This window comes from Callithrix jacchus, chromosome 18, assembly GCF_049354715.1.
Source record: "Callithrix jacchus isolate 240 chromosome 18, calJac240_pri, whole genome shotgun sequence".
NCBI classification, from domain to species: domain Eukaryota; kingdom Metazoa; phylum Chordata; class Mammalia; order Primates; family Cebidae; genus Callithrix; species Callithrix jacchus.
In genome coordinates, this window is record NC_133519.1 from 30,398,887 (window position 1) to 30,419,905 (window position 21,019).

General features: G+C 35.3%; 1 protein-coding gene across 16 annotated transcripts in view; it reads right to left on the reverse strand.

The window, feature by feature from the left end:
* Nucleotides 1-21,019, reverse strand: part of DNM3 (dynamin 3) — a 551,570-nt gene that overhangs the window by 71,657 nt on the left and 458,894 nt on the right. The window contains exon 18 of one of the 16 annotated variants that reach the window (XR_013529535.1): nucleotides 20,390-20,520. The exons of 14 other annotated variants lie outside the window; for them this stretch is intronic. The gene's annotated coding sequence lies outside the window, so the exon portion shown is untranslated. Of the gene's footprint in view, nucleotides 1-20,389; nucleotides 20,521-21,019 lie in introns of those variants that run through there. One more of the 16 variants, XR_013529539.1, reaches the window with a different exon arrangement.

Here is a 21,019-nt window from a genome sequence, read left to right on the forward strand (position 1 = left end):
ATGCACTTCATGCAGCCGTAACTATGGACCTTCAGTTACCCCAATAAACACTAATTTCTCTGAATTTTTACTTTTACTCTTACTCTGTCTTAGAGTACATTCCCCTTTTCATAGCTTTCTTCCTGATTCTTACTTTTGAAGTGACCATTCAAAAGTCACTTCCTCTTCAAAGCATTTGTGAATCGATGTCGTCTTTGCCTGTCAGGAAAATGTAATTTAGGTACCTCTCACCTCTACCTCCTAACATAACAATGATGGCAGTTATGTTCCAAGGTGATGCAAAATGATTTTCTTATCATTCTTCCCCTAAACTGAGAACATTTTGGGAACAGGGACTATTTCATGCCCAGAATCAAGCATAATGCTGGACACATGGAAGGTGCTAACTCAATGTATGCATAATAAATAAGTAAATCAAGTGGCACAAATACACTTAAAAGTCGGTATTTGATTTGTTCTAATGGGTGACAGTATGTGTGCATATATGTGTATGTGCGTGTGATTTAGATTATCTGCTCTTTAAAATTATGCACAATTTTTGACTTCTTATCAATAAAAAGACCAAGAACTATTTTCCATTTTGAAGCGCTTGACTTTGGAGCCAAGTTAATAGGGAAAGAAGGGATTGGTTCACTTAGGAAGCCCTTCATTCTCACTTGTCTGAGAACTGTTTTGTCTTTCAACATTATTTTCTCTAATATAATCAATTTCCCTTTCTGAAGAAACCTCAAATAAGAAAGCAAGACACAGTTGAGAAAATACGTTTTGAGAACTAAATATTTTTAACTGTGATGAAACTAAAGCTTTTTGTTAATTCTTTTCTATGAAATGAGAAGCTGAGAAACTCTGAACTGTTAGGATCTTAGGCTAACACCTCTGAACTACTGAGAAAGACCATTCTTATTCCTCCTATGAATATAAATATGTTTTCTTTTCCAAGCTACATTTAAAAATAATGCCAGTTTAGAGAAAAATTCTAGGCATATCTGATTTGGACATGAGACCCTACATATTAATGATCAACAGACAATAGAATAAAACCTTTAACAGGCTATAAAATATGAAGTATTCTGAAAGCTTTTGGCACTAGCATGCATAATGGAATATAATTAATAGAATGCTTCTTTAGAAAAACACATTTTGTGATATCCTTTTGTGAGCACATGTACACAGATACATACATGTTGGTAATGGAGTATAGAATTCTGATGGCTATTTTTTCTTCAAAATTCAAATCATCAGCCATTAATATTTTGAAGTGATTCCTTGTCTACTTCCAGTTTGAGCTGAGTCTCATCATAAAACTTTGTGAGAAACAAACTGCATAGATTCCATTTGGCAAATCAGAGGCCTGTAGATCTGACTGTGGTTCAGCCGCTGGCGCCATCAGTTCGGCTCCAAATCAAAAGCTGTGGAAGGAGGTAATTAGCAGGGACTCTAGACCACTCAGCTGGCAACAGCAGGATTCTTATAGCCACTGGGAAAGTGGATGGGAAGGGGTTCAGAAATATTCTGTAAAACAACATTTCTCCTTCAGAATAGAAGATTGCAATTATACGGCCATTTTCATGGAGAAAAAGCCAACTTTAATACTCGTTTTAACACATTTGTGAAGGGGTCAATATTTAATTAGAAAGTTCAGCCACTGCCAAGGGCAATAATTATAGCCTCTAGTTCAATAAGAAGATGAGAATAGAAGACAACACCTTCTAACCCACTCATAACAGTTAAAAAGGTAGCATAACTTGGGCAGAGCAACCACTGGCAACTCTTGATAAAAAATGGGTGCAATTCCTCATCCCATTAAATCCAGCAGAAATTAAATCAAGGAGAGGCATTTTGCCAATGCAATGAAAATATAATTATGTAGGTCACTTTCAGAGGATGAAATCCTCTGTATCTTGCCTGGCCAGGCTGTTGATTTTTCTAACTTGAGTGCTAAATGGAAAGAAACTGGCTACATTTGAGCTGCTCAATTTGGCTACAGACGTGATCATTTACAGATGAAGGCAAAGCAGCCCTGAAGTGAACAGAAGATGAGAAGACTGTGTTCCAAATTGACCAGCTGAAGGAAAGTTTATATTTAAAAAAAACAATTACTTAGTCAGTGACTCATGGGGAAAGAATTCTTAAGCTTTCTTCAGGGAAACCCCAGTAAATAACATGCAAAATAAAATGGAGATGGTGTTATCTGTTTGGTTGAGCCATTCAGTCCACATAATAAACCTTTTGGCAAAAAAAAGGACCATTCTGAAGACGAGTATTCTCTCCGGGAAATCCCGGAGTAAGAACTACTGTGGCTTCCTTAAAATTTTACAGAATATTTTGTATCTCAGACTTGCATGTGAAATAAAAACTTGGAAGAAATATGGAAAAAAATCTGTTTTTTGTTAGAGGGTTGAGGATTTTTCAGCTTGTACTTCGATGATTCACACTGCACTCGATTCCTCTGAAACTCAAAACCACATATCATAAAAAGCAACATGGGCTCAAGTTAGTCTTCCTGCTTTGTCCCTGGGAGAACCGACTACTCTAAGTGTGCCCCACATGACATACAAGAGAAATGAATGAAAGTTATCGGCCTGCATCAATTTACTGGAATATGGTGTAAATCATATCCTTTAAAAGAGATCTGGAGTTCTACTTTTTTTTTTTTAATGTGGATTTCATTGACATAATCTATAACAGTTTCAGTTCCTCTCTTTTTAATTAGCAAAAGCTTTTGGAATTTTGTTGTTTTTACTCTCTAAGAGTATCACTCAAGAAAAAAACGTTGAGAAAATGTGTTATAAATGATTAAAGAAAGCCCTGCCTGTAGGTGCTAGGAATAGCTAAAGTTTCTCTCTTCTCCAACCCCCTGCCCAGAGTATTTTGTACAAGCCACACAGTGTCTAATCAGCATGTCTTTAGATTATTTTATGTCAAGTGAAATTATGGTAAGTCTTAGAGCTTATGTATACATGCGCATGTGGCTTCAAAGCCTTCCCAAATTACTGGCTGACCTCCCTCGCCTTAGGGAGGCCTGATCTGTGATAAAACTGACCACATTAAACCAAGTTTATTGCTATGGAGTTTAACATAATGGAGAAAATATATTTTGCAGGTTTCTCTAAGAAACTGACTCATATCAGAAACAATAGCTTTATAGATTACTGAGAAGTAACCGATAAGACAAAGAACAAGACTACCATAGATTTTGACTTCTACAACATGTTTACTTTTTTTTTCCTTTAACTTTTATTTTAGGTTCAGGGTTACACGTGCAAGTTTGCTATATAGGTAAGCTCATATCATGGGGGTTTGGTGTACAAATGATAGGTATTTTTCTGATTCTCTCTGATTCCTACTCTCCACCCTGAAGGAGACCCCAGTGTCTGTTGTTCCCCTCCTTGGGTCCATTCCTTCTGATTATTTGGCTCTCACTTATAAATGGGAACATGTAATATTTGTGTTTATTTTGTTCCTGCATTAGTTTGCTAAGGAGAATGGTCTCTAGCTCCATTCATGTTGCTGCAAAGGAACATACTCTTGATCTTTTTTATGGCTGCATAGTATTTTATGGTGTATATATATTACATTTTCTTTATCCAGTCTACCACTTATGAGCAGTTGGGTTGATTCCATGTCTTTGCTATCATGAATAGTTCTGTACAAAGAACATATGCGTGCATGTGTCCTCATGGTAGAACAATTTATATTCCTTTGTGCCTATAACCAGTAACAGAATTGCTGGGTCGAATGGTAATTCTGTTTTTATTCTTTGAAGAATCACCACACTGCTTTTCAAAATGGTTGAACTAATTTACATTCCCACCAGCAGTGTATGAGCATTCCCTTTTCTCTTCAACCTCACCACCATCTGTTATTTTTTTATTTTTTTAATAGTAGCCATTCTGATTGGTGGGAGAAGCTATCTCATTGTGGTTTTGATTTGAATTTCTCATCTCTAATGATTAGGATTGTTGAGTGTTTTTTCGTATACTTATTGGCTACAGGTATATCTTCTTTTGAGAAGTGTCTGTGCATGTCCTTTGCACACTTTTAAATGGGATTGTTTGGTTTTTGCTTGTAAATTTGTTTAAGTTCCTTATAGACACTGGTATGGTTTTATTGCAATTGCTTTTGGCATCTTTGTCATGAAATATTTGCAAATTCCTATGTCCAGAATGGTATTGCCTAGGTTATCTTCTAGGGTTATTGATACTGTTAGATTTTACATTTAAGTCTTTAATCAATCTTGAGTTAATTTTTGTTTATGGTATAAAGAAGGGGCCCAGTTTCAATCTTCTGCATATGGCTAGCCAGTTATCCTAGCTCCATTTAGTGAATAGGGAATCCTTTCCCCATTGCTTTTATCAGCTTTGTTGAAAATTAGATGGCTGAAGGTGTGCGGCATTATTTATGGCTTCTCTATTCCATTCCATTAGTCTATATGTCTGTTTTTGTACCAGTACCATGCTGCTTTGATGACTGTAGCCCTGTATTATAGCTTGAAGTTGGGTAACAGGATACCTCTGCCTTTGTTCTTTTTGCTTAGGATGGCCTTGGCTATTCACTATCATTTTTTGTTTCATGTGAATTTTAAACTAGTTTTTTCCAGTTCTGTGAAGAATATTACTAGTAGTTTAATAGGAATAGCATTGAGTCTATAAATTGCTTTGGGCATTATGGCCATTTTAATGATATTAATTATTTCTATCCATAAGTATGTAATTTACTTCCATTTGCTTGTGTCATCTCTGATTGCATTTAGCAGTGTTTTGTAATTCTCATTGTAGAGCTCTTTCACCTCTCTGGTTAGTTGTATTCCTAGGTATTTTATTCTTTTTGTGGCAGCTGTGTATGGGATTGAGTTCCTGATTTGGCTCTTGGATTGGATGTTGTTGGTGTGGGAATGCTACTGATTTTCTTATGCTGATTTGGTATCCTGAAACTTTGCTGAAGTTGTTTATCAGCTCAAGGAGCTTTTGGGCAGAGACTATGGGGTTTACTAGGCATTGATGGCACATACTTCAAAATAATAATAGCCATCTCTGACCAACCCACAGCCAACATCATACTGAATGGGCAAAAGCTGGAAGCATTCCACTGAAAACCAGCAGAACACAAGGATGCCCTGTCTCCCATCTCCTATTCAACATAGTATTGGAAGTCTTGGCCAGAGCAATCAGGCAAGAGAAAGAAATAAAAGGCATCCAATTAGGAAGAGTCCCAATCATACTGTTCCTGTTTGCAGATGACAGGATTCTATATCTAAAAAACTCCAAAGTCTCTGCTTTTTCTCCCCACTGAAATGTCTCATTGCGTTGATTTAGTGAAGGGAAATCCTGCTCCATGAATCAATGAAATGCGCTTAATACAATGTATTCTAATTTATTCTTCACTTTGTGTCATGAAGATTGTAAAGTTCATGGTGAATGCACCATGTTTGTCAGTGACTCATCAGGAAAAGCTCCTAAGAATGGTCAGCATAAACCTCAATGGTGATCTTGCAAAGCGGCCCAGTGGAAGCTAGGCAGGGGGTCAGTATGGAAGACAGAGACTGAAGTTGGGACCAGCAATAGGGACCAAGTAGTGCTTCTCCTATGGAAACAGAAATTGAGACCAGCAATGGGGACAGAGCGGTGCTGCTTCTACGGAGTAGAGGCTGTCAACCCACATTTATAAACAAGGGAATATGTCAAACTACATCTGATTCTAATTATATCCTAAATTCCCAGAAAGACTCTAACCCAAAAGATTGGGAAGGGACACAGTTTTCATCTGCATCACCATCTATTCCTTAAAACTTTCCTTGGTTCAGGTCCTTACCACCTTCGTTCTTAAATACTATGGCTCTCCTTGGCTCTCCTTAACTAGTACTACTTCTGGCTCCCACTAAATCCATTCTCCATACAGCTGCTGGATTGTACAATCTAAAATACCACTCTGACCTTTCATAGCTTCTTGATGGCACTGGATGAAGAATAATCTTTGGTGACTGGATTCCTTGTCTATTGTCCAGGCGTATGTTCCACTACACATGACCTCGCAAATCAGGTGTAATGCATTATGACCCAGTGAACCCTGAGCACACCTTTATCACCCTCTATTGTAAACTTCTGTACTATAGTGAGCTCCTTAAGAACAGAAATCATGACTGACTTAGTAATCGTTTATTATTAGCACCTATCAGGTGTGCAATAAAAAGTTGTTGAACAGAACTGATGTGAGGTGAGAGAAGCAATAAATCACATCAAACTCCAACAGGACAAGCAAGAAGGAGAGATGAAAGAGGTGGGCTTTTAGGCTTCTTTCACACATCAGAGACTGGGAGGTGACTCAGGAAGACCTAGACAAACATAATGAATCCCCAAGCTGGGGGAAGATTCTGGAATCTATTGCCCTAGAATATAAACATCAAGTGTTTGTTGCACTGCTAGGTGCTTTGGCATATAAGCACAGCATGATAAAATCTATTTCAAACTGCACAATTTTGAGGAGTAGATATCCTGCCAGGCTAGGGTATCCTTGGTTTCTGAACAGGTGACTGACTGGCTAATGCTGATAATGAGGCCAGGGCAAGGGTGAGGGAGTTTGAGAGAGATGAGGTTGCTAAGTTATGATATGAGCTAATGTGAACATTCTAGAAACATATTGGTGAGAAAATAAACAGAAGTAGAGAGGTAAAAGAGTTTTCAGTTGGGCAAACATTTTCAAGAACAGCATTTTCATGGTGCTTCCTACCCCCAAGCATGGCAGATGCAAGCATTCAATATACTCAGAAGTCAGGAAGGAAATTTAGTTAGAGGTAGACTGTAAAAAAATAATCCCAAGAGGAAAAGTCTTTTACACATTGAAAATCAACAACTTAACATATATTATGACCAAATATATCACGATGAGGTGTTCCCCTCAACTTTTCTTCAATAGCAATCAAACTTTCTTTTTGAACATCATGGTCAAAAGAAATGTAAATATACCTTTGAACAAATTAATATTATTGAGCAGAATAAGTCTAAAAAGCAAGAAGGTTAAAAGAAAGAAAACTAAAACCATACACTTGCATAAACAAACTTTCTACTATTTACATGTGTCAGGTTTGGATGCACTTTCATTCTGGATTTAAAACCATAATGAAGGATGGATTTATACTTAGGTTCACCTGAAAAACTCCCTGAAAGTTTTCAGAGCTACTTAGCAGAAAAGTACAAAGAGATATGGTAATGACTTTTTTGAACAAATATACAGAAAAGAGTGAGTTATTATGAGCTCTCAGGGTACACCCAGTGGGCTGTGGCTGCTCTGATCCTGTACCGCAGAGAAATGTACTAGGCTTCTCTAGATCATCCTCCTAGCCTGGGGACTGCCAACAGTCATTTTCAATGAGGAAATGGAATGACTCCCCACCATCAGTGTTAGAGCTGTGAACAGAATCCATTCACAGGCTCCTGAGCTACTGGTAAAATGATTTGCCATTGCTCACAGCTGACAAGGACTTGGGAAGGATGTGATTTGAAAGTTGAATTTCTGGTAAACCCAGACTTACAGCATGATTCTCACTATTACATCAATGTGCTTCCCAGTAAAATCAAAGGCTATGGGTTTAAAAATTCTCCTCCATAATAACGGAAGGAAAATAGTCATAGCTTTTGTAATTTACACTCTGGCTGCCGTTAGTACCTAGCATAGTAATTTGAAAACTTTATAGGTTATCATAATTACTCTGGCATCTTGTTTAAAATGAATACTTTCAGGCCGTATTTGCAGATATTCAAATTCAGAAGACTTGGGATTAGCCCAGGAGACTGCATTTTTAATTAGCAAGTTGGCTATGTCTGTTGTAGGGCACATGACCCACTTTGAGAAAACTTGAGCTAGTGGACGTTCAAGGTCTTTTCCCTATTCTTCAACAGTGTCCCCAATTGAACACTGATAATGTACTACAAGATGGTGACAGGTATGTGTGCTTTTTTTTTTAAAGTGTGTTATTTGATAAAATAAATTCAGGAATTAGGGTGTTAAAAACTCCTACATGTTTCTTTATCCCTGTTCTTTTCAAATACTTTAAAATGCTAATAAACTTTGTGTATCACCAGAAGGGAGATGCAGAATACAATGAAACCCAAATGTTTTGGATAATGGAATTTTCTTTTCTTCTTTTGAAATAGTCTGAGCATTCTTTGAGAAGCACTACTATGTAGAACTTTCATCTAAGAAAATATAACAGCAGAGAACAACTGAGATGAGTAATCTGCAATATCCGTGGAACTGGCATAGTAGTAGGGTATATGAGAATACAGTGTTTAGGGAAGACTGAAGTAAGATGCCAGGCCATGAACAAATTCTGAATGTAAAAGCCAAGCAATAAGTAACTCAGCAATAGGTAGCCCTAATGAGCCTATCAGGGCCTTACTAAATAGTAAAGTCCTTGGTAAATGGTAAGCTTGGAAAAGAGGTGGCATTTGGAGAATGAAGATAATATTGGGAGTCAGAAAAACTATTGGGTCCAAAATCACAGAAGGCACTTTGACAATGATGAAAACACCATGCCAAGTACAAAAAATAATGATATGGAATATAGCCAATATGTTTTGAGAATTAATTTTGTTCCTTGCACTATTCTACATATTTCACAAACACTAACTCATTGGGTATTTGTGAGGTAGATTGTGATCAAGCTCCATTTAATGAATGAGGACAGAGGATCAGAGTCACTCGCACAAAGTATCCCAACTAGTTAGCAGCAGAGCTGGGATTTGAGCTCAGATTGGCATTTTAAAACTACTCTGCACTCCCTTATCCCTCTAATTAGAGAGTCAATAGGTTTGCAATTAAAGAAGACTAACTGAGAGAAGCAAAACTGAGACAAGGAACTTTTATATTTTTAAAAGGGAAAGGCAAATGATCAAACTGTCAAGGATTAAATAAGAAGGTAAAAGAAAACAATAGTAGTTATTATTGTAGGCTATAGTTAGGTAACATGTCAGGAATGTGAATGAGCTCCAGATTTATGGAAAATAAATTGATGACATGAATCAAAAACTTTATAATTTGAAGTAATAATTAAAAATATATATAACATATAAATTACCTATATAATTTATACCTATAAATTATAATTATAGAAAACCTTTAATTATGCATTTCCTTTGATACTTTTCACTTCTATAAATTTACCCTAAGGAAATAATCAGAAGTGTAGATGAGAAATTATGCTCAAAGATGTTTATTCTAAATTTGTATATAATAATAAATTAGATTGAAATTGAGTATAAACATTAGAAAGTGCATTAGCGCTAGACTTAATCCTGGGTTTAATCAAAGTGTGATGCCTTCACTTATTAGATGTGTGACCTTTGGCCAGTTTGCTAACTTTGCTAAGCTTCATGCTCTTTCTCTGTAAAATGGAGAGTCTCAACAGAAGTATTATTGACATTTTAGACGGGATAATTCTTTGTTGTGGGGGGCTGTCCTGCGCCTGATAGAGTGTTTAGCAGCATCTTTGGCCTACACCCACTAGATAGTAGCACCCCCAACCCAGTTGTGACAATCAGGTACGTCTTTAGACATTGCCAAATGTCTCTAGTTGAGAGCCACTGCCTTCTTGCACTGTTGTGAGAATTAAGTGAGCTAATTTAAAGATACTTAGTGGTGAAGAGAAAAAGATAAACAGTTTTTTGAATGGGAAGCCAAAGTAGAAAAGAGGAAACCTTATATATATATATTATATATACATACTATATATTTGGGGTACAAACAATCCTGTCACCCAGGTACTGAGCGTAGTACCCAACAGGTAATTTTTCACCCTACTTTCTCTCTTTCCCTCCCCTCTCCAGTAGTCCCTAGCATCTATTGTTCCCTTATCTATGTCCATGTGTACTCAAGGTTTAGCTCCCATTTATGAAAACATGCGGTATTTGGTTTTCTGTTTCTGCATTAATTCTATTAGGATAATAGCCTCCAGCTGCATCCATGTTGCTGCAAAGGACATGATGTCACTCTTTTTTATGGCTGCATAGTATTCCATGGCATATATGGATATGTGATGTGCCACATTTTCTTTATCCAATCCACCATATCTTTTCTATTTGTGAATAGTGCTGCAATGAACATATGAAAGGATTTGTCTTGTATTCTATAAATAATACTATGCATTTTATATTTTTTATACTTCTATAATTCATCATAATTATAACCCTCTCAGCACTTCACATGAATTGGAAATGTAAAATTTTTAATAGTTTTCATAAGACTTGGCTTCTATCATTGATTTCAGTAATTTTGTCATATTTGAAGAAAAGCAAAGTATAAAAGTCTATGCTTTTATGTCTGAAAAACTCTACCTCTAAATGGGCTGAGCAAATCGATGTCGGTAGCTGTATCTTTGGGTCTAGCTTCAACTGTCTCATTTGTATAAAAGTGGCTAAAAATATTGACTGCCAGACAATATATTGCATACTCTGGTCAAAAAAATTTTCTATTTGACAATTCATGAGTCAAGTTATTGGGCCACATGGAAAGGAAAGAATGATGATTTTAAGGTTGGAAAATTAGAAAAGTTTTTCTTGATAAAGACTTATATTTTAACGGTTCCTTACTGAGTCTATTTTTGTATCTTGTTCTCATGCTCAAATACTGAAATATTTTACTTTTTTCTGTTTTCATGGAGTTCCAATTTTGAAAGAGGCCTTTAGAGGAAGCACATAAAAGCCAAATTTATAAAAATTAGTTTTAAAAAAAAAACTTAATGAAAGACATATGTTCACAAAAAAGTATGGGTAAAGGCAATTCTTTGTAACATGCACAGTCCTTGACCAAGTAGGCAAGCCCAAGTATGAAAATCTGTTTGGTTATTGTCATACTTCCTAAGGCAAACCAGCAAATCAAAGGGCAGGGTATACATTTTTCATAGGAAGAATTTACTGCTGAAACATGATGGAGAATGGACTGCATGTGGCCAGAATCTGCAGGCTGAACAGATTCCAGTTCTTCATCCAATCCTAAGTGACCTGGGCTTCATTAATGAAGGACCCAGGTCCAAATCTTTATAGGCTGTTTGGGTATAGGGGTATCTTGCATACTTATTTTAAGTGAGGTCAGGGTTCATCAACTTCGACATTGTTGACACATTTGACGAGATAATTCTTTGCTGTGGAGGATGTTCTGTGCATTATAGGATGTTGAGTGGCACCTCTGGCTTCAACCCACTAAACGCCAGTTGTAACTCCCCAGTCTGACAATCAAAAATGTCTTCAGACATTACAAAAAGTTCCCCAGAGAGAAAAATCACCCCTGGTTGAGAATCACTGGTCTATGTGGAAACAATATATAGACAGTCCCCAACTTATGATGGTCTCACTTAAAAGTTTTTGACTTTAAGATGGTGTGAAAGTGATATGCATTCAGCACACTCTCCCATTTACAATAGGTTTGCTGGGAAATAACTGCATCGTAAGTCAAGGCCAATCTGTATAGTTTTTCAATTTCTTACTTGAGGGATTAATTGCAGTGATAGAAATATTTTGAAAGGCTGATCCTTTCTTAAGGCTCTATTTTGCTCTTTGGTTTTTATTTAAAATTCTATTTTTTACTTACTCCCTAGAAGTGTCACCAATTCTCTTTAAAGCCCCTGTGATAGAAAATGAGTAAATTTATGAGACTAATGGGTAATTACTTCAAAGAAGAAAATTAAAATGTCTCAATCAGAATGTCCTTTAATTAAAACATAGTCAATAATATTTTATGTTGAAGAATATGTGTTGTCATCATGCAAAGTTGATCTTTAATATCCTTTTGTTTCACAATTAGATATCCCTGAATAATATAAGCCTTTTCTATTTTAGGGATAACTCAGTTGGCATGCAACTGAACATATTTTCTAAACCCTTATTTAAATACTATTGTTTTATTTTTACCACTTTGTTTACTAGGTTCTGCATATTCCAATAATTAAAACAATTCTTTTTTACCTCTGGATTAAGATAATATGCACCAAGTTGAGGCAAGACAACTTGTGTTAACGAAAATGTGTTAGAAAAAAAACTACAGTTTTAAGTTAAAATGTGCTAGTTCCCTTTGCTTATAGTTTCTTAAAAAAATAGGGTCCTAAATAAATGACTTATTTTAGGTTTTGTTCTGGGATACTTGTCTGCCTGCTCTCTCTATTCAGAATGCTTAATTTTAATGTGCAAGTGTATGGCTTCTGTGCAATTACAATCATTACCAGCTGGGTCTAGGCAAATGCTTACCTTGTCTTCTAGCTTCCCACAAAGTGCCTTATACTCACTTTTCCAGTCTATTTAGATGTTACTGCTCCCTTCTACTTTCCTCCCCACACTTATAGTATGAATATTTTTTCTTACGTTATTTGATTTCAAGTTAATAATACATGAATGCAGTAACAAATAAATTAGCACGAGTGGCTAAAAAATTCACAATAATGTCTAATCCTTCAAACCCATTTTTATGCCTGTGTATATGCTCATATAAATACAGAAACACTTGTACACACACACACACACACACACACACACACACACACACCCCTATTCTTTTTCTGTCTCTTTTGCTGGTTTCTCCTCTTCTACTACATATTTTTAAGGATAGATATTTTGTCCTCAGCTCTCTGTTTTTGGTTTCTATACTTCCCTCCTAGGTGCCAAGATTTTAAATACCTAACAAGTTCCAAATCTCTGTCTGCAAACATCTTCCCTGGACTCTATATTTACATATGTAACTGTCTAGAAGATATCTCCTTTTGGATAGTGAGATAGTCATCCAAATATTTGGTTGTCCTCAAGGCACTTAGTAAGATTGTACTTCCTGTCCATTTGAATTTAGGTATAGCCATGTGGCTTGCCTTAGACAATGACAGGCGTGTGGAAATAACATGTTACTTTCAGTCCTAATCATTGACAGCCAGTGTATAATTCTTTACTCATTCATTTTGTCTGCTATAGTGATAAGCAGTAATCCAACTGGCCTGAGTCCTGTAGTAAGAATAACAAAGAGAAAAGCCCCAGCCAGCTAGGCACAGTGGCTCACTCCTGTAATCCTAGCACTTTGGGAGGTCAAGGCAGGCAGATTGTGTGAGATCAGGAGTTTGAGACCAGCCTGGGCAACACCGTGAAACCCCATCTGTACTAAAATACAAAAAATTAGCTGGGTGTGGCAGCATGTGCCTGTAGTCCCAGCTACTTGGGAGGCTAAGGCAGAAGAATTGCTTGAACTTGGAAGGCAGAGCATACAGTGAGCAGAAATCATGCTACTGCACTCCAGCCTGGGCAACAGAGTGAGACTACATCTCCAGAAAAAAAAAAAAAGAGCCTCAGCCAACTTGATGACGAATATTCAGATGAATATGCAGCCTGAGCAAGAAATAAGTCTTGTAGTTTGAAGCTACTGAGGGGTTGTTTGTTATAGCATTATAACTAACACTATCCTGACTAGATACTGACGTGTACCAGGCATCCCAAATTTGCACAATTAAAACCAAATGTTCCATTCCACTTTCTCCTTTTCTTACATAATTAAATGGCACTAACATGTACCCATTGTCTAAGACCCAAGAATCTTTTTTTTTATTTTGCTCTTTCTCTCATTTTTCATATCAAATCCATTGGTAATTAAAATGATTGGCTCTACAAAATATATTCTAAATCCAACCACTTCTCACTATTTCCACTGCTGTGACCCTAGCCCAAGCCATCATCATCTCTCCCCCAAACTGACACAGCAGCCTTCTGACTAAGCACCATTTCCCCATTTTTTCTTTCCTTATTAATTTGTAAGAACTCATAAAACTTTGGCAATAATAAAATAGTAACTTTTTTCTGTCATATGTATTCAAAACGTTCTCTTCAATTTAAATTTCTTTCTAAACCCTGTTTATATTTTAGAGTCATATTAAGTCACTGGCTTTTACTACCATCAGCCTTAATCTGTTTGTGCTTAAATATGCTACATAGAAACCAGACGCTTTATAACTCAAAGCCTTTCTGCTCTTGTTTCACTGGAGGTGTCTGGTGGAGTGCCTAGCAAATGTATAGTAAGTGCTGCTCATGACTGAAACCAAAAGAAATTGTTTTTCCTAAACGGAGCATTTCATAGTAGGACTCTAATTCTGAGCTTGGTATTTCAATTGTCATCCTGTTTTTCAACGTTCAGAGTATACATCTAATTGTATAAATAAATGGGTTCAAGGAAAATGAACTGACTTTTAAATTTAAATTTTACATAGTGATTCTGCTAGCCTAATCCTATATGTTATCTTTAAACCTCAATGAGATTTTTTAAACAGTCGGAAAATCAAGAGCCAGAAATTAGGTCGACATGGCTCACTGACAATCCTTAGACAATATACATTATTTGTACATTACACACAACACAGTCATAGTAGGCAACAGTGCTGACAGGTAGGGAACTAGAATTTAAGGAAGAAGGATTGGTCCAGGAAGATGGGGAGGCTTCATCTCATGAAATTTGAGCATTTGAAACAAAGACACTATTGAGCAATAGGCAATGAATGAGGGAATGTGAGCATTGGAGACTCCGAATATGGTTATTTAACATCAAATTCAGTGAGGAAAATAACATATTTGCACAGGCAGAGTAAAGGGAAGAGAGGTAACAAAATCTGTATAATCACAACAAGAATAATCATAATAAAGGATTACATAATTATGTCAAGCTTGTAGAGTCTCAGATGCTTTGTTTCTACTTTAAAGTTAATTTCCACTTAATTTCAAACATGTATCTTTGACTTTCATATAAAAGTTAATCTATTTTCTTGTAAAGTTTAATCTATTTCTTTTATGGTACATGTTTCTCCTCCTAGATACTCTGTTTTCACCATTTTATACTTTTCTTTCTTTCTCACCATCCTCTATTTAGGTATCCTCCACTTTTTCATTATTTTCATTTATTTCAAAACCTTTTTTTGAAAGTTACACAAAAGATAGTTATTTATCACATATAAATGAGAAAACAACACAGGACCACAAATTAAAATTGCCCATGCTATTAAAATTTTGGTGTAAATTCTGTATCAGAATTTCTTTTATTTCATTTTATTTTTAAAATCTCAACTTTTATTTTAGATACATGAGGTATATCTTTCCAACCTTCTAATTTTATTGACTTCCATTAAACAAATAATTCCTTTTCAAATTATTTTTTTTTCTTTGTATAATATTGGTTGTTTCCTGTATAGTGTTTTCACAATTATTATATTCCAAGTAGTCTGTAAATTAAAAACATGTGCAGGTTTGTTATGTGGGTATATTGTACCCTGGTAGTGAGCATAGTACCCAGTAGGTAGTTTTTTGTGTGTACATATATATATGCATATATCTTATTTTATGTAAAATTCTTTAAGTAAAATGGAATTATGCTACCTATGGCATGCACAGTGTTTTTAAAATTTATCATAAAAATTTCTATTTCTATATATATTTTTAAAGATAAAAATGCTTTGCTTCATAGCATTTTGTTGAACTAATATATAATACTCTATTCAACCAATTTTCTATGATGGATATTGATGTGTTTTTAAACATTCGTAATTATGAACAATGTTTCAAAATCAGCTTTGAACAATTATGGAATCGTTTGATAAAAATAAACTTTTAGGAGTGGAATACCTGGGCCATAAGGTTTGTGCCAAACCAAGGCATTTAGTGCAGATTTTCAAGCTGGCCTCCAGGGAGACTGAACGCAGAGTTGACCACATGTGTGGTACACCAGGAGGACAGCTTCCTCATTACCACCTATCCTGACCTTTCTCATGTCTTCTAATCTGAAAGCCCAATCATGATGTTTGGCTGGCTGTTTTAATTTATACTTCTTGGTTCCTAGTGAAATTGAATCTTTTTGTTGTATATTAATTAGTCCTTTTGCAGGGGCTGAGAGGGCTTCTAAATGAATGCTCTATTGATTTGGCCATCTTCCTTTTTTCATAACGAATAGTAGTTTTTCTTTGTTTTGCTTTTTTGTTTTAGCTTTTTAAATAAACTGAATAGAAAGAATTATATTTTGAGAATATTTAATCCTTTGTCATATGTGCTTCAAGTATTTTACTATTTTGTCTTCTGCCTTTTAATTCTACTGCCTATTGTTTCATACAAAAGCTTTAAATTTGTATGTGGTTTAAGCTTTTCTTTTGCTATTTTCTAATTCATTAATTTTTACTTTATTAATTTCTTTCTTTCCTCAGGTTGCAGTTGCTCTCTTTCCAACCTTCTAATTTTATTGACTTCCATTAAACAAATAATTCCTTTTCAAATTATTTTTTCTCTTTGTATAGTATTTGTCATTTCCTGTATAGTGTTTTCACTATTATTATATTCCAAGTAGTCTGTAAATTAAGTACTAATTTCCATTGGAACTATTTGGGAATGTATTTTTTTCACTTGTAAATAGGTTTTTACATTTAAAATTTTCTATACAACTCTAGTTTTCTGTATTTTATCAGATATTCAATATTAATATATCCTTTATGTACACATATATCTTTTGAATCTAGTTTATTTCTTATACCATTCATATCCTTTTTTATCTTGGTTTTTTCCCAATCTGCCAAAGATATATAGAAGGCTTTTAAAATCTCCCTATTATAATGATTCTGCATGACTTTACCATACAGCACCACAACCACATTAAGATTAATTAGCAACAATAAAAAGTTCCTACTTTTTAATGGAAATGCTCTGTAAAGGCTTAAATTTCAAAATCAAGCTTATCACAAGGTAATTTTTAAAATCAGCCAGGCACGATGGCTCACACCTATAATCCCAGCACTTTGGGAGGCCAAAGCAGGAGTATTGCTTGAGCCCAGGAGTCCAAGACCAGCCTGGGCAACATACCAAGACCTTGTCTCTAAAAATATAAAATAAAATAAATAATTTAAATATATAAAAGCGTACGTCATGATAACATGTTTCCCTTTTGTTTAACTTTTTGGCTCAGTGGGTAGATATGCAGCTTTGTTATATAGGTTACCTTCATGTCACAGGGTTTGGTGTGCAGATTATTTCATTACCCCAGTAATAAGCATAGTACCTAATAGGAAATTTTTTGATCCTCGCCCTCCTGTCACACTCCACCTTCAAGTAGGCTCTGGTGTCTGTTGCTCCCTTCTTTGTGTCCATGTGATCTTAATGTTTAGTTCTCAGTTACAAGTGAGAACATGTGGTATTTGGTTACCTGTTCCTGCATTAGTTCACTTAGAATAATGGCCTCCAGCTCCATCCATGTTGCTGAGAAGGACATGATCTCATTCTTTTGTATGGCTGCATAGTATTCCATGGTGTATATGTGCCACATTTTCTTTATCCAGATATCATGTTTTTGAAACAGGTTGAATGACTTTTATTTTGGAGCAGTGTTAAACCAGTTCCATTATTAAATACCATGGAGCATACAAAAAGGAGATGTCTACAATATTGTGATGTGTACACTACAATATGTGAGAGCAAATATGTCAAAATAGCTATGAAGTCCTACACATTATTTCCTACTAACTAGAGAGAAGTCACTTCGTTTTGGACCCAACAGAGAAAATAAAAATATATAAACAAGCCCTAATGACCCTTAAGAAATCCCTTTACTATCATCTACTATAAGCTTTCTAAGCAACAGCAGATCCATTTGTACTTCTCTAGAGAGCCTATTTAGCATGATCAATAAATTTGGGAACATAATATAGATTCCAATTTGCTTCTAGAAGTTTTCTAAACTTCTAGAAGTAGAAGGCTTCTACTCTAGAAGTTTTTAAACTGTTCCTTTCCCCAACAGGTTACTATTAAAGTGAGGGGTTTCAAAAATGAGGCTTGAACAATGCTCTTTTAAGGCTGATTTGCCAAAAAAAAAAGCACAAGTTTACTGGTGATGCAGTGATTGAGAGACAACTTGTTTTTATGTTCATATGAAACTAAAATAACACTTTGAGGCTAGTGAATTTTCATCCTTTCTTTTAACTCTGATAATGTCCTTATTGGGTTATGCATAAATTTAGTCAACCAGATTGGGGGTTGGGGGCTCCTTAAATCCAGGGCATGTATTTGCTAAGCTTTTCTAAGAAAATCAGGGAAAGCACATACATTATTCAAATAAAATAACTTAGCTGACCATACCTAAATTGCTTAAATGTTCTTAGTTTTGGTCATGCATTTTAAATAATACAAAGGAAATGTACATTATGACACTGTATTCCCTGCTCCTTTCATTCATCATGATTATAACATCCATTATCAGAAAGATATTTTCACATTATGAAGATGAGTTTTCAATGGATATCTATATTCTTTCACATAGGATCAAGGACAAAGGAGCTGGAGGTCTGGTGTAAAAAGGCATAACCAATCAATATGGATTTAATATCTGTACTCTTCAATATACATACTTTGATGCCATTTGATTTGGCAAATTCTATCTTTGCAAATGAGTGCTAGAATCCAATGGATTACCAAAATAATCACTCCCATTGATAACTACTTTTCCCACAAATAGAGGCCAACCTTGTCCACTGGCCTTGCTGACTGTGTTAGGACATCACTAGACAAAGTGTTTCTTAAATGCTGTAAAAACAGTTTTTCATCTGAGTTTCCTTTCATTCTTCTTTTCTTAAATATCAAGGCTCTCTAATATGCATAAAATGTTTGCTTTAAAACTAACTAGAATTTAATTAAAACAGTAATTTTAAAGTCCTGTTTTAGCATGTGTCGATCCTATTTCTCCTTTAAAATGATCCTTCTTTCTAAGCAATATAGTCACCCTTAAATTCTGTGGGGGAAAATATAAGAGTCCTTTAGTTTAACAATACTGAAGTTAAGTGATTATAAATTTCTCTTTTAAAAGCAACCAAAGATTCATAAGGGAAGAGGTTAAATGTGGCTTTTCCTTGTAACTTAAAACTTTTTGAAACATTGATTTCTCAATCTAGGATTCCTTTTAATTTTCATTTGTGTATCTATACCAACATCATTAAGAACTTTTATAGCTTTTGGTATATTTTTATTCCTTACATGTTAAGATTTTCTCTACCTTTAACTTGCATAATTTAATATCAAAAATATTTAACTGAAGCTCCAAGTATTTAATAAAAAAACAAAATTAAAAGTCTATTAAATTTCTAAAATTGTTCACCAAGAGAAGATATCATATTCAAGAAGGAAATCAAATGGCTTGTCTCTAAGACACAACATGGAGATTAATTTTTTACCTAAGATCTCCATTCCAAAAATATGATTCTGATTTACATTTGTACTCAAGAAACAAGTTTAAAAAACAAATAACCTCCCTGTGTCTGTATATATTTGTTGACATTCCCAGAACTGACTCAGGGTAGCCTGGATTCTGGTCTTTGTAATGAAGACATTGACTTGGAATCTGTGGTCCAGGGAAACCCATCTCAGGAGGAGATAGAGTCTACCCTGAGCAATTTAGGAAATCACTATGCCAACAGGAAAACATTTTCAAAGGGAAAAATAAGTAATAGCCTGAAAGGAAAATTTTTTCTGAGCAACTATAATCTCCTTACAAAAGGAAAATTTGCTTTTTAAGGAGAAATAACAACATACATATGATTGTGCAGGAGGAATGTGAATGTTTGTTGATGCTTGTTTCATCATGTATTCATAATCTGAATCTAAATGCATATCTATGTAAAAGTTAAATTTCTCTGAGTTTAGAGGATTCGCTCCCAAACTTTAAATATAGTCTAAAGATGGATGAAGTAGATCAATTTGGCTGTCATTGAGAAAACAAATAACATGATTGTTCCATATACCCCAGATTATATGCGTATGTACACATGTGTATGCACTACACTTAATGTATGTGGAAAGATGAATCTATCCTGCTCATCTAAAGAAACATTAATTTGAGCAGACTTCATTTTCTTTAGTTGGTTAATAACATAAATAAATAAAATGCTATGCACTAGATAAACAGCCTTTGCGAGTCTAAAATGAGTCACACTTTACAGCTGGCTCACGTATATGGCAGGCAACAAGTCAGGTATGTTGCCTTGGGGACAACTCAGAACAAGCATTCCAGCCTGGGAGGAAAAAAGGAATCTCATATTCTCTTTTTGAAGAGTCCAGATCTATACTCTGGAGACAGCACAGCTTGTATTCCAGTGTTTTCCATTTATACTGAAATTCTAAGCTACGGGAAAATAACATGCAGATGTGCTGTTTGTGATTTGAGGAGGTTTGTGTGTGTGTGTGTGTGCCAGAGTCTATGGTCAGTATAATGATCATATTCAAGAAGTTATAAGCATTGTATTTTCCATAAACTATCACTTATTCATAACAAGCAATTAAAAATAAGGCATGGGGCAATAAATACCAGCACCTCCAAAGTGCTCACTGTTTAATTCGAAATCAAAACAGTAAGTGCTTACATCTTTGATACTCTTCATCTAACACTTGCTCTCAACCAGCACCAAAGCTGTCCCGCAGCACATGCGAAAGTGTTCGGATACAGATGGTGACTGAGGGAACCTGGAGACCCTGAAGGGCCTTCTGCATCATCCTAGGGAGACCATTAAAGACCCATAATTTAAAATTTTTTAATTTTCTCACAGCATTTAGTGACTTGAAAATCAGTAAATTGTATTAAAGTGAATATATATATTTTTTTTATCCAGAAGAACTTAAACAGGACACAACAAAATGGATGGCTTCTGCTAAGGAAAAGTAGATTTCTTTTTTTTTTTTGAGGGGGGTGAGTTTTACGAATGTCTTAACTCATCAGTGAATCCACTAGTGAAAGAGAGAAATCCTAAATGCTTCTTGAGTGGTCTGAGAGTTAGCACCTCCCCAAAATGTCAGCAGCCGGCTCCCTGATCTTCAGCATGCACAGGCTCCCTATTAGTGCACTCACAATTAGTCCAGGGTGCTTTTTAAAATTTTGTTTTGTTTTGCTTACAAATAAGAAATGTGGCACAAGAAATTTCAAACAGAGACTCAGTGCAATGCAAGTGACCAAGATTAGACATACTTATTATTCAATAATTGAAATACATTTTATG